This window comes from Crotalus tigris, unplaced genomic scaffold (assembly GCF_016545835.1).
Source record: "Crotalus tigris isolate CLP2741 ecotype Arizona unplaced genomic scaffold, ASM1654583v1 scf7180000017622.5263843, whole genome shotgun sequence".
NCBI classification, from domain to species: Eukaryota; Metazoa; Chordata; class Lepidosauria; order Squamata; family Viperidae; genus Crotalus; species Crotalus tigris.
This window is the reverse complement of record NW_024096517.1, coordinates 674394-686753: the sequence shown is the minus strand read 5'-3', so window position 1 is coordinate 686753 and position 12360 is coordinate 674394. Positions and strand designations below refer to the sequence as shown.

Here is a 12360-nt window from a genome sequence, read left to right as displayed (position 1 = left end):
AACTGCTACCTGGAGATAATCCTAGGATTTTTTTTAACATGCGAAACCATATGCTTGGCCATTAATCAAGGCTCTCCCCTACTTTTCTCTCCCCACGTGTCTTCTTTACATCTTTACATCTGCAGCAATGCTGCAATATTTGGCAGGTGGTGCCAAAGAGACTCACCACCCCAGTTTTCAGAACAGGAATTTAAATATATTTTTTCTTCAGTAGAACTTTCATCCTAAAGTACATTGCACAAAATGAAGCTCCTAACTGGTCCATTTACCACTGAATAAACAATTGAGGGAGTTCCTAAAACACCTTGCAGAATCCAAAGCAGGTAAGCCACCTGATGGCTCAGTGTAATGGCTGAGCGCAGTCGTCCTCTTTTCTGTTGCATGTTTGATGGGAGAAATGAATAAATCATCACTAGACTGAATTTCATCAGGTAAATCAGGCGCTTCGCTACAATATCGCAATCATTTTGTTCACAGTCCACCATACTGATGGAAGCCAGAGATGCACTCAGCTTTCTGTTCATATTCCTACATATCGTCAGATGTAACTAAATTCCTCAGAGATTACTCTACAATTAAAAAAAAAGGAGGGGGGAATGATTTATAAATAAATTAATGCAGTGGAAACAAGACCTTAATTAAAAATGTTCTTCTCCTGCTTTCTGTAGCTTCTTCAAAGACTACAGGAATTTTTTTGGCTTCAGTTCACTTTGCAGTGCTGTCACATAGAGCCATACCTACTCATTTCATAATAAATGTGGTGAAAACAGATAGATAGATAGATAGATAGATAGATAGATAGATAGATAGACAGACAGACAGATGATAGATAGATAGATAGATAGATAGATAGATAGATAGATATCCATAGAATGAATTCCTCCTTCAGACACTGGACATTAAGTCCCAGCTACCTTACTACATGTGATCCATGTCAGTGAGTATAAGAATTGAAATGTTACAAACCTCAGAGTTACAGTTTTTTCTCCCTTGTTCTAAAGAAATGTCACATATATTATAGTCTGTCCAAAAACACATCAGAAGCCAAAGGGGGAACACTCTCTTCCTTCAAAATATCCTAGGAATTTCAAAGATGACACACGGTTGAAATTATCACACAAATTCAATACAATCATGTCTTTCAAGCTGGGTTCCTGCCTCAGGCTATACATATATCAATAATTTTTTTTAGTAAGAAGATACCCTTAAGGAGCCAGCAGCATAAACTTCTCCAGATGGTTAGGTTCATACATCATGTTAAGCCCTAGCTTAGCATGGTTTGAATTTACTAGGGTAGATAAACTATAGTGTACACTAAAGGAATCAATGGTTAGATCAAATGGATTTCACTCAGAATTTAGGAAGATGCAAAAACCTAATAGCTTCTTTAAAAGAATTTGGAGTAGCTCCCCAAAATTTTGACCATGAGGGCATGCATCTCTTATCTTGAGGGCTTCACCAATGAATGATACCCATTTTTTTTCCAAAAGGAAAAACTTTTTCATTGAAGTACAGACCTCATTAAAATGATCTATGCTAACCTGGAATTAGGCTTCTATATACATTCCAAGGTGCCATACTTTCTTTCTTTCTTTCTTCCTTCTCTCTTTTTTTTTCTTTCTTTCCTTCTTTCCTTCCTTCCCTCCCTTTCTTTTCTTTTTCTTCTCTCTGTTTCTGCGTATTATTTTTCTGAGCCCTTCTTGCCATTGAAACATAATAGATTCATATAGCCAGTTATTAACGTGCATTTACAAATAGCATAGTGCTACAACTTATTTTCCTAGATATTTGGCAAAAAAAACCAAGTCCAAAATGAAAAAAAAGTATCTGTGCAATATCCTGAAGAGAATATTTTTATTCATTCCATAACATAGAGGAAAGAGCTACAACTGAAGTCTGAAACCTGCTAACAAGGATTTTACAAGCAGAAAGGAGTAATAGCAACTTACCCAATTTCTTGTCAAGTCTATTCACTAAATTTGGGGACAATAATTGAAAGAGACTGACTTTCAAACTATTTGGAATAATGAAAAGCACTCTCTCTTTTGCAAGACTCTTGGGATAATGGAATGCACCTTTCCAATTTACATCCCCCCCCCCCCCGTTCCATATTTCATTCTTGTGTCTAAGCGGTTCATTCTGCTGGGAATATCAGTCTTTTGACGAGCGCTCGAGCTAAAGTTCATTCTCACACACCTGGCCATTGTAGGCGACAAAATGGCTGCAGCATTTGATGCTTGGGGATACATACGCATGACATCATCACCCAGACTTGTTCTCCAGCAAAGCAACTGCGGAAAATCTGATGCTTCAGTGCCACAGTTACTTCCTAATAGGACCAACCTAGCTATGCGGACTCAACATCAGTGAGACCTGGAAATGAATCGGGAATCAAGAATGAGTTCGGATCACACGGAACCACCCCTTCCCTAAGACGTGGTCCATCAAGGACAAGTGTTCTTGCAACTGAAAACCAGGATCTCTGTCCTCTTCGTGTAAGTCAAGGTCAGAGGACTCCAGTGTTGGATCTTATACATGGGAAACAGAATTGCTCCCTTGCTTGACTAAGCTGGCATTATTATTAAGACTGCAATAAACAAAGAAACATCTACTGAGGGATTCTCCTAGCACGGTTTTGATGAGAACAAAGAACTACTGCAAAACAGGGCATCATGTTCAAAAGATTCTCACTCAGCTACACTAAGAATTCCTACTGCAGAATTTTTAATGCAAGGTATCCGTGTGTAGAATGGCAAAACAAGCCTATGGATTGGGCAATACATTTCTATAGGGTTTGGAGTAGCTATGTCTGTGTGTTTTTCTACTATAATCTAGCAAATATACTCATTTATACCACTCTTCGGTAGGAATCTTCGACAATGCTAGGATGCTATAAGCTCCCGCTGTACACTAGAGGATTGATTTCAAAGTTAGAACGGTACTGCAGAATATGAGATCAAGCAACCCAAGGTTACTCAAACCAGAAAGTAGCCAGGACAAAGAAAAGTTTAATTGTTCTAGAGCCATGTAGAAGACCCCCCACCAGTTCTCTTCCTGGAGATAGCAAAGGTTTCTACAGCATACCAATAAAGTGAATGCATTAATTTCTGAATTGCCTTACCATAGTTGGCTTCCTAAACAAGGTGGTTCAAAATTCCATGTTGAAACAATTTAAGTCCGAACCATTATAAGCTAATATTTATGGCTTCCTTTTCTGTTACTACAGACTTTGATGCAGTTCGAATATCAGTAACAGATCCAGATGCATTATCAGAAACTAGTCGAAAGAAAGAAAAGAAAAGAAAAGAAAAGAAAAAAAGAAAGAAAGGGAAGGAAGGAAGGAAGGAAGGAAGGAAGGAAGGAAGGAAGGAAGGAAGGAAGGAAGGAAGGAAGGAAGGAAGGAAGGAAGGAAGGAAGGAAGGAAAACTAATCTCGCAAGATCTGACATTTCACGATTCCTTTCCTTAAACAACAATCATGCTGAATCAAGCAAGAAGCAATCATCTAGATTCAACTAGCTATCTAGAACCTAGCACAAATGTAAGTTTAAAGAAATTATCAGGAGATTCCTTTCATATCCTTAAGTCTCCACCACTTGGCGCTTCCTTGCTCATCACAAAACGAGACTGTACAAAGAATGCAGGCAACTCCGTGCATTCATTCAACTTACAGCTCTGAATGCAAGCCACAGAACTAAATTATAATCCCCACTACCACCCCAAAGCAGTCAATACTAGAAAGAAAGGAAGGAAACAAACATTATCTCCACTATTGGAAGGAAAGAAGGATGAGGAGAAGGTTGCCTTTAGGCCTTACAGAATACAAATGTGTTCCGCAGCTACAGGTGCAAATCTTTGATCTTCCTTTCTGCAGAAGCTATGATGTAGAAAGCCAATGTACTAAGCAGACAGTTCTATGCTGAATATAAATTATCCTTTAAATACAGCCAGGTATTCATTCTCCTGCTCGCATTTAAGAGAAAAGGCAGCTTTGCTAGGAGGAAAGACAGGGCTGTGAAACAGTAACACCTTTTGTGCAGGTGGGAAAAAGAATTAAAATGCGGACAAAGATCTGAATGGTTAAACACTTTGAGAGGAAACAGACAGACAGACAAACACACACACACACAAACAGAGAGAGAGAGAGAGAGAGAGAGAGAGAGAGAGAGAGAGAGAGAGAGAGAGAGAGAGAGAGAGAAGGAAATTGTGTCTTTTCAGTTTCATTTGACAGAATAATTTCAACAGTGAATATTCACACATCCTGCAACAGCAACAACGATTTGTTATTTGCCTCCCATAATAGAGCTGATCCTCTTATAATCTTAAAAAAAAGAAGGCTCTAAGAATCATTGGCTTAAGTAATGTTCAATTTTATCTTCAGATTCAGCTACAGACACAGCTGAAGCAGAACATGCCTGGAAATTTAAAAAATCTTCTTTCAGCTCTCACTTGTCTTTTTTCCTATTATCTAACTCTCAGTGCGTTCTCGTGATTTTAGTCATTAATATTCCGATGGAGTCTTTGCAATTAACACACTTCCTGTTTTCTTCCATCACCCCCACCACCCCCCATATCATCCTCCTCCACCACCACCTCTGTATAGGTGGGATTATCTGCTTAGATGAACTTCTCTACTATACATTCTGGCTTGTCTCTCTTTCAACCTTATCTTATGCAAAATTTACAGCATTGAAAGCATCCAAGGATGAGGGCATCACACAGGCGCCCATTCCCATTTTAAAGGCAGAAACAAATAATTTTTGACAATCCAATGGGCTTTTATGAGAATCTGTCCAAAGAAGTCCTTGCATCTCAGAAATGAGCACAGGGTCCATGGACGATCTTACCAAATAGGCACCTTGTTCCTGAGCCATCCAGAAGCCTGTGTAACTTGCAGGCTTACACTATCCAGAGTACAAATAATTCATTCCGCATTTGACCGATATATCAATTGTTGTATATGTATATGTATATGTATATGTGTGTGTGTGTGTGCATGTGCGCCCGTACAAAAATGCCATGGCATTCAGGATAGGAAAGAAAAAAAAAGACTTTTTTTTTCTCCTTCTCCCATATGGTGAATATTTCACTTGGCATATCAACTTTCACTTTTCATTTGCTAACCCTCCCTAATGGGGGGGGGAGTTGATTTGCTTAGGGCACAAGTCGAATGTGTTTTTTGTGTCTAAGGCACTCATCATTTCCATCATTTATTTTTCCCCCATAAAGTGGATGTGTTAAATTTTAAAGAGAGGTACGCTTGCATTGGGGATGAACCAAGATCCCTTCATCCACCTACTTTCTCAAAACCCTGATGCTCCCTGGTTGCTCGTCACAGATCCATCCATAGTGGAGCTCAAGCTATTTTAAGGCAAGGCTGTGTGTTTCCTTGGTCCACGCCCCCACCTTCCCTCCTTCCCTCTTTCCTGCTGTCCACTCCTCCCCCCACCCCAAGGTCATGAAGAAGGTAATGCCTACTCATTACAGACCTTCAAAACTACTTTTTACAAGTTATTACTACACCAAGGTTGAAAGCAGAAACCTCTGCCCTGCAGCCAAACTCAATTTCCCTTCATGCCACCAGATATAAAGAAGCATGCCAGGGCCAATTTCCAGAAGGTGGAGAATGATCTAGTAAGTCCATCTGTTTTTTTTTTTCTTCCTTCCACCACTGCTAGTCACGACAAAGAAGCACTTCTAGGAACAAAAATCCCTTCTTCCTAGTTTGTCTGCCCCAAACCTCCACACCGAATTGTCAGTGTCCACGCCGGCCACGCTTGGGTTTCCTCTGCCACCAGTCTGAAGATGCCACCGAACCAACTAAGTGTCCGGATAGGTCCATCAATACATATTCTCTCTCTCTCTTTCTCTTCCCAATTGCAGCACATCTGATTCCAAGACTGCTAAATAAGCTCAACTTCCAAACACCAGCTCAAGGAAAGCCTTCAATTAAAGAACTTCCATTTGCTATCCAGCACATCGCCAGGGGTTTTTGTCCCCCCTCTTCTTCTCTTGCACAAACACACACGGTTTTTTTTAACGCAATCTTCCCCCCCCCCCCCGCAGCCTCCATTACAAGATTAACATTCCACCCAGCAAAGATGCTACATTTTTTTTTTGCTTTCTCTTCAGCCACCACCAGTCTCTAGCCATGCTGCCCCCCCTCCTCCTTCAGTAATCTGCATTCTGCCCCAGCCCCCCCCCCAAAAAAAATTCTGCACTGGAGCGAAGATGTAAAAAGGGAAAATCATCGCTGTTCTGGGGAGGGGGGGGGAGGAGAGGTGCCACAAGTTGATCAACCCTCCCAGCAGCTGAGCAGTCTGTCTTCTGCCCCACCAGCATCACCCATCTCGAGCCTACCTGCCCCCAACACACACACAACACACACAACACACACACACCGGTGAAACGCAAAGCCCAAATGGACCCCGACAAGCCAGCCCACGCCAGGAAGATTGCAAAGCGATGGCACGCTGCTTGTTTCCCGACGTTAAGCCTTCTCTGCCTTCACTCTCCACGCCGGTAAGTCATCACGGCCCCCATTCCCTGGAGGCTCGTCGAATAAGGGTGGGTGGGGGAAGCGGGAAGAGATGCTTTCTCTGGGGAGGGGGGGGGAATCGCCGTTGGTCGCCAATTCAGCGCCTTCTCCGTCCCTCTCTCTCTCTCTCTCTCTCTCTCTCTCTCTCCATCAGCCGGATCTTTCGCCCACCCCCCCCCCTCGCCCGCCCCTTACCTTCAATTCCCTCCGAGCCAAGCTAGCTAAATCAGCTTTCCCAGCCGTTGCTTCGCCCCGCTGCCTGCGAGTCAAGCCCCAAAGCGCACCGCGGGGAAACCCTTCGCCAGCTCCACATTGGGAGAGGGAGAGAGAAAGATAGTGGGGGGGAGGGCGGGAGAGACAGGGGGGAGGGCGAAGGAGATTCCCAGGGATCCGAAATGGGGAGACCGAGCGCGGAAGGACCGGGACGGGGTTCCGGAGGAGCCCCCCCCGCAAAGCCAAAGAGGGACGATGCCGGCATCCTCCCTCCCTCCCCCTCCTCCTCTGCAATTGTGGGGAGGGGGGATGTCCAAGTTAGGGCTCTGATAAAGTGAGAGCCCCCCTACACACACACACACACACACACACACACACACACACACACACACACACGCCCTATCCCAGCCTCCCCACTCCAAAGGAATGCTTCTGCAAGAAACGACGGCGCCCAAGTCCGGCAGCTGCCTTGAACTTACACGAGGAGATTTCGCAAACTTGCAAGGAAGGCGAGGCGGAAAAAAAGGAGAAAAAAAAAAAGGAGAAAAAAAAATTCCTCCGGCTACTGGCAGCCCCGAGCGCCGGCTGCCACGGCGGCTCCGGTCCCGCTTCTCCTTCTCCTCCTCCTCCTCCTCCTTCTCCTTCTCCTCCGCCTCGGCAGACAAGAGAGCCCGGAGATGGCTAAGCCGCCGCCGCCGTCGCGACCGGCGGAGGAGCGCTCGGCGTCCGAAGGCAGACGGTATTCCCCACGAGAAGGCGGCGAGGCACGAGCCGGAGGAAGGGGGCGGCGAAGTCTCCTGGCCAAGCCGGTCGGGGATCCGCAGGGCTGGCCGCGAAGGCGAGCTGCAAACTCGGAGCCCGCTGCCGCCGCTCCTAGCACCGCTGCTGCTGCTGCTGCTGCCGCCGCGGCTCCACACGGCGGTCGCATCGGCTCCGCGCTTCAGCTGCTGGCGTCTGAACTCCGCTTTCCCCGACAGCGGCAGCAAGTCCTCCCCGCGCCTGACATCACTGCGAAAGGGGCGGGGAGTGAAGGGGGACATGCAAATGAGGGGGTGGGGGGGGGGGAAGAAGGAGGACTCCTTTTTTTTTTTTTTTTTCTTCCCCTTCGCCGATCGGGCGAGCTCGCCCCCCGCCCACCTGCCCCCCCCGCCTCTCCCCCTCGGTCTTAAAGGCTTCTGCGAACGGCGGCGGCGGCTTTGGGAGCTCCGCGGCGAGTAAGTGGAGAGGAATCCGGCGCAGGAGAAACGGAAGGCGGCTTTCGGGTGGTCGTGGATGGCTTACGGTGGAGAAGGGGCTGGGAAGCCGGAGATGGGGCCCACGCGCGTGTTCCCTTTGGAAGCAACCGAGAAGTTTGGGTCCGGGAGCGCGTTTAAATCCGCTGTGGATATATTCCTGGGTGCAAACTGGGGTTGCCTTGGCCGTGGAGAAAAAGTCTTTTGCATTGGAATCTCTTTTCCCATCTATCTTTCTTTGGAAGGAAGGAAGGAAGGAAGGAAGGAAGGAAGGAAGGAAGGAAGGAAGGAAGGAAGGAAGGAAGGAAGGAAGGAAGGAAGGAAGGAAGGAAGGAAGGAAGGGGAGAAAAGGGGAAGGAAGAATGGGTGGGAGAATGAAGGAAGGAAGGAAAGGAAGGAAAAGATGGAAAAGACAGGTGGGAAGGAAGGACTTCAATTCCATCAGGAACTTTCGTGGTTGAACTTGGATGTGATCACAAAGTCTTCCTCTTCCCTACTCACAGCCTGTGGCCACACAATACAGTTTACTACAGTCAAGCCACAGACTCAACCACCAATCCTATTGTGACATGCCTGGACTCCACCAATTAAACCAACATGTTGCTTTCTCCTCGCCGTGGAAGTGGAAGCCGAAAGACCATGAAGGGCCTGGCGGGTGAATCTCAGACCTTGAAGCTTCCTCCTCTGCCATGAGACCCAGGTGTCCAGGCAAGTCCTGGGCATCGTTATTCAAAGATGGGCCTCAGCTAGGTTCAGAAGACACACCTGTCCCTGATTAATCACATGACTTCCCTTTGAGAGAGTTGTGGAACTCATAGAACCATCCGGGCATAAAAGGCTACACTAGATTAACTTCTTTGTGCTTCTTGTTTTCTGAAAATTAATTAATTGAAGGATTAATTGCTCAAGGAGACACCAAATTGCTTTGCAGGGGATTCCGGTCCTATTCACCTCCCTCCCCCCTTGAGCATGCAGGAGACTGCGGGAGCCCAAAGGGAGTCAGCCTCAGTACAGGTGGTCCTTGACTTACGACCATAATTCAGCCTCAAATGTATGTTGCTAAGTGAGACATTGGTTTTAAGTCAGTCCCACTTTGCAACCTGTCTTGCCGAGCCTGTTAAGTGAATCACTGCGGTTGTGAAGTTGGTCACACGGTTGTTAAGTGAATCTGACTTCCCCATTGACTGTGCTTGTCAGACGGTCACAAAAGGGGATACCGCACGGCAACCGTCGTAAAACATGAACCAGTTGCCAAGTGTCCGAGTTTTGATCACGTGACCAAGGGGGATGCTGCAATGGGGGTTGTTAAGTGTGAAAAATGGTCCCACGTCACCGTTGTAACTTTGAGCAGTTACTAAACAAGGACTGTCCATATAGAACAGGGGTCTTCGAACTTGGCCCTTTTAGGACTTGTGGACTTCAACTCCTAGAATTCCTCAGCCAGCATGCACGCTGGCTGAGGAATTCTGGGAGTTGAAGTCCACAAGTCCTAAAAGGGCCACGTTCGAAGACCCCTGGTATACAACATGTTTTTGGCTTCCCATGTTGGCTAAACCCAGCAATTGTGACTGATTTAGTGAAGCAAGGTTGTCTTAATACAAGGCTTGCAGCCCATTTGAATAAGCTGCCTTGAGACGTAGCAAGGAGCCTCTGCAAATACAGCTTGTCACTCCATTATGATTAATGGGGAAGGAAATTGCCATCCGTAGAAAGCTTTCTTCCTTGTGAGGGTTTTGCCTAGCAGGAACAACCGAGGATGTCTCTGCCAGGTGTCTTTCTCCTCACCTGTTCCGCTGGCCCTTTTGGCTGGAGACTCAGCTTGCAGTAGGATTGTACAGCTATGTAAAACAAGCTTCTGCTTTTGAGTTAACAATAGTTTTCCGTACAGTGGCACACCTGTGATAGCTTCCCATTATATTTGCATGCACCTCGGAGCACTTCTCTTTGCCATGCTGCTGAAAGCAGAGGAATGTGATAAACACGCAAACACACGCTACATCTTAAAACCAGAAGCAACTACTTTGTCTCATTCTTCCTGATGGGTGGTAACCCTTAGCTTCTTCCTGCTTTGTGTTCAACCCCTTTGAATTCCTCTGCTAAGATGGTGTGGTGGTTAGTGTGAGCAGCTTTGGGTTCAAACTCCATGCAACTGTGAATCTCAAGGGGTTATCACGAAACAATTGTTGACCTACTTTGTTCGTGCTGAGCGTGGCTTGCTTTTCCAAGAGTCTTGGGATTTAAACTTGAGTTTAGCTAGACCCACACTAGAGTCTGAGCTCAATCCAGCCACATTATGGCTCATGTGTGAACACAATCAGAAATCAACCTACCTTTAGAAAAGAATATTTGCAGCTCAGGGTTGAACTTTTGGGGGTTCTTGATGCTCTTTGAGCTTGGTGGTTTTCTTGCAGATGTTTCATCACCAAACTAGGTAACATTATCAGTGCTCTAGCATTGATAATGTTGCCTAGTTCGGTTAATAAAACATCTACAAGAAAACAACCAAGCTCAAAGAGCACCAAGGACCCATCAACCTACCTTGCAAGACTATTGGGAAGATCCTGTAGAAATATAGGGACCTAACAAACTTATAAACAAAAAAAATGAAGCATTTATTTGTGTGTGTGTGTATAAATGAAAATCACAATGATAACCTGAATAGAAGCAGCTTGCATCTGGATATGCCAGCAGACAGAGAAACGGGTCAAGTTACTCTTACATCCTTAATGGAAGCTGGCTAAGGGGAAATCTACAAGAGAAACTTCTCATGATGTAGAAATAAACATTGAATATGTTGTACACTGATTGGAAAAAAAACAAACACAAAATCAGGATGCCAAAATCAGTAGGCATAGGAGTATTTTGTGGCACAAAACTAAAAAAAATACAGCTGCTACTTAGCGAAGATCAAGCTGCAATGCTACAAAAAGTAATAAGAAAAGATTAATCCCCAGATAAAAAGAAAAACATAGTTCTTGTTAAAATCCTGTAATTTCATATATAACTCCGTGTAGGTTGTGGTTTTGTTTGGTAACAGTAGGAGGGGTTTTGTCATAGCCTTCTGGAATATTTATTTCTGTATGTATTTCTTCCTGGTCTAGCCTACTAGTCTGGATTTCTTAATAATCTCCAGTTCAAGAATTAATGCAGTCCAAAATCAGGTAGGTACATTTTTAAACAATGCCAGTTCTGCTTAATTTGTAACATTTAATAATGGGGGGGAGGGTTTGCTTACATTTGTGCTGAGATTTACGACTGGTGAAGTTTGACGCTTGCTAAAGAAAATGATTAATAGTTGCTTGGGCATTTTCTTTGCTGAATGTTGTTATTTAGAGGAAAGATTTGTGTTTTTTAAAAAAACAATAACAACCTGCATAGAGGTATGAGACAAACAGCGTGTCACGCCTTGAACAGTAGAATCAGTTGCTGGCCACCCCCCTCTGCATTCATCAAGCCGCAAGTTCTGGATTGTGTACATTTTTCAGAATATCAGCAAAAGATCACTGCTGCCTTCCAGTCTGTGCTTGCTGAACGAGGGAGGATGACCAAGAAGGATTCTGGAGCAGCTGTTTCAGACCATCAAATGACTCAACATTACATGCCTTGGCTGTTATTGTATGTGCAATCCATTTACATTGGTGAAATTACTGTACAGAGGGATTTCCTGGGGTGTTTTTGTGCTAATCTTTTCTGCCTTTTTTTTTTTTTTTTTTTGGTCAGGGAAAGTCAAGATTATGATTATCTGGTAAAATGGGTTGCTAAAGCAGGCTTCTCCAGCTGTGCAGATGTGTGGGATTTCAACCCCCCCACCAGGCCTTCAGCCAGCATACTCAATTAATTCAATTGGGCAAGACCTGTATCTGTAGAGAGCACTAAGTCAAGGAAGAGAGATAACTCTTGGGATAGAAAGACTAATGAGTAGATCTGAGCTTGTTTCAAAATAGCCGGGAATGAAAGAACACTTTTCAACTTGGCAGCCACAGTTGTGTTGTGTTCCAACATCTGGAATTTTCAGCTAAGGGGTTGGAGATTTAAAATCTTGATTCAAGGTTTAAAAGCAATTGTGACTTTTTTTATTATTTATGAGTGTGTTCTGGGATGCTGTTCGCTGTTACATGGTTTATATCAAGCGCCAGGGAAATCGGGAGATTCAGGCAGTTCAAATTAATATAAAGATTTATTGCAAGCTTAAGTGCTCTAAAAGAATCTGAGCTACTAACAGTCAAAGAAATGAGCGAGAATTAAGTAGGCGTCCAAGGTAGGCTGGGGTTAGATCTTTTGCGGGCACGAAGGGACTCATGACTTATGACATGTTTGACCCCTCCCTCGGGCTCAGCCTGGTCATCTCCTGCAGTTTATTATTTATCCATTGATTATT

At 44.6% G+C, this 12360-nt stretch overlaps 1 protein-coding gene across 1 annotated transcript in view; it reads right to left on the bottom strand.

Moving 5' to 3' along the window:
- PCDH11X (protocadherin 11 X-linked) overlaps window positions 1–7714 on the bottom strand; it is a 495127-nt gene extending 487413 nt beyond the window's left edge. The window contains exon 1 of the mRNA XM_039330016.1: window positions 7230–7714. The gene's annotated coding sequence lies outside the window, so the exon portion shown is untranslated. The remainder of the gene's footprint in view (window positions 1–7229) is intronic.
- Between the last annotated feature and the right edge of the window lie 4646 nt (window positions 7715–12360).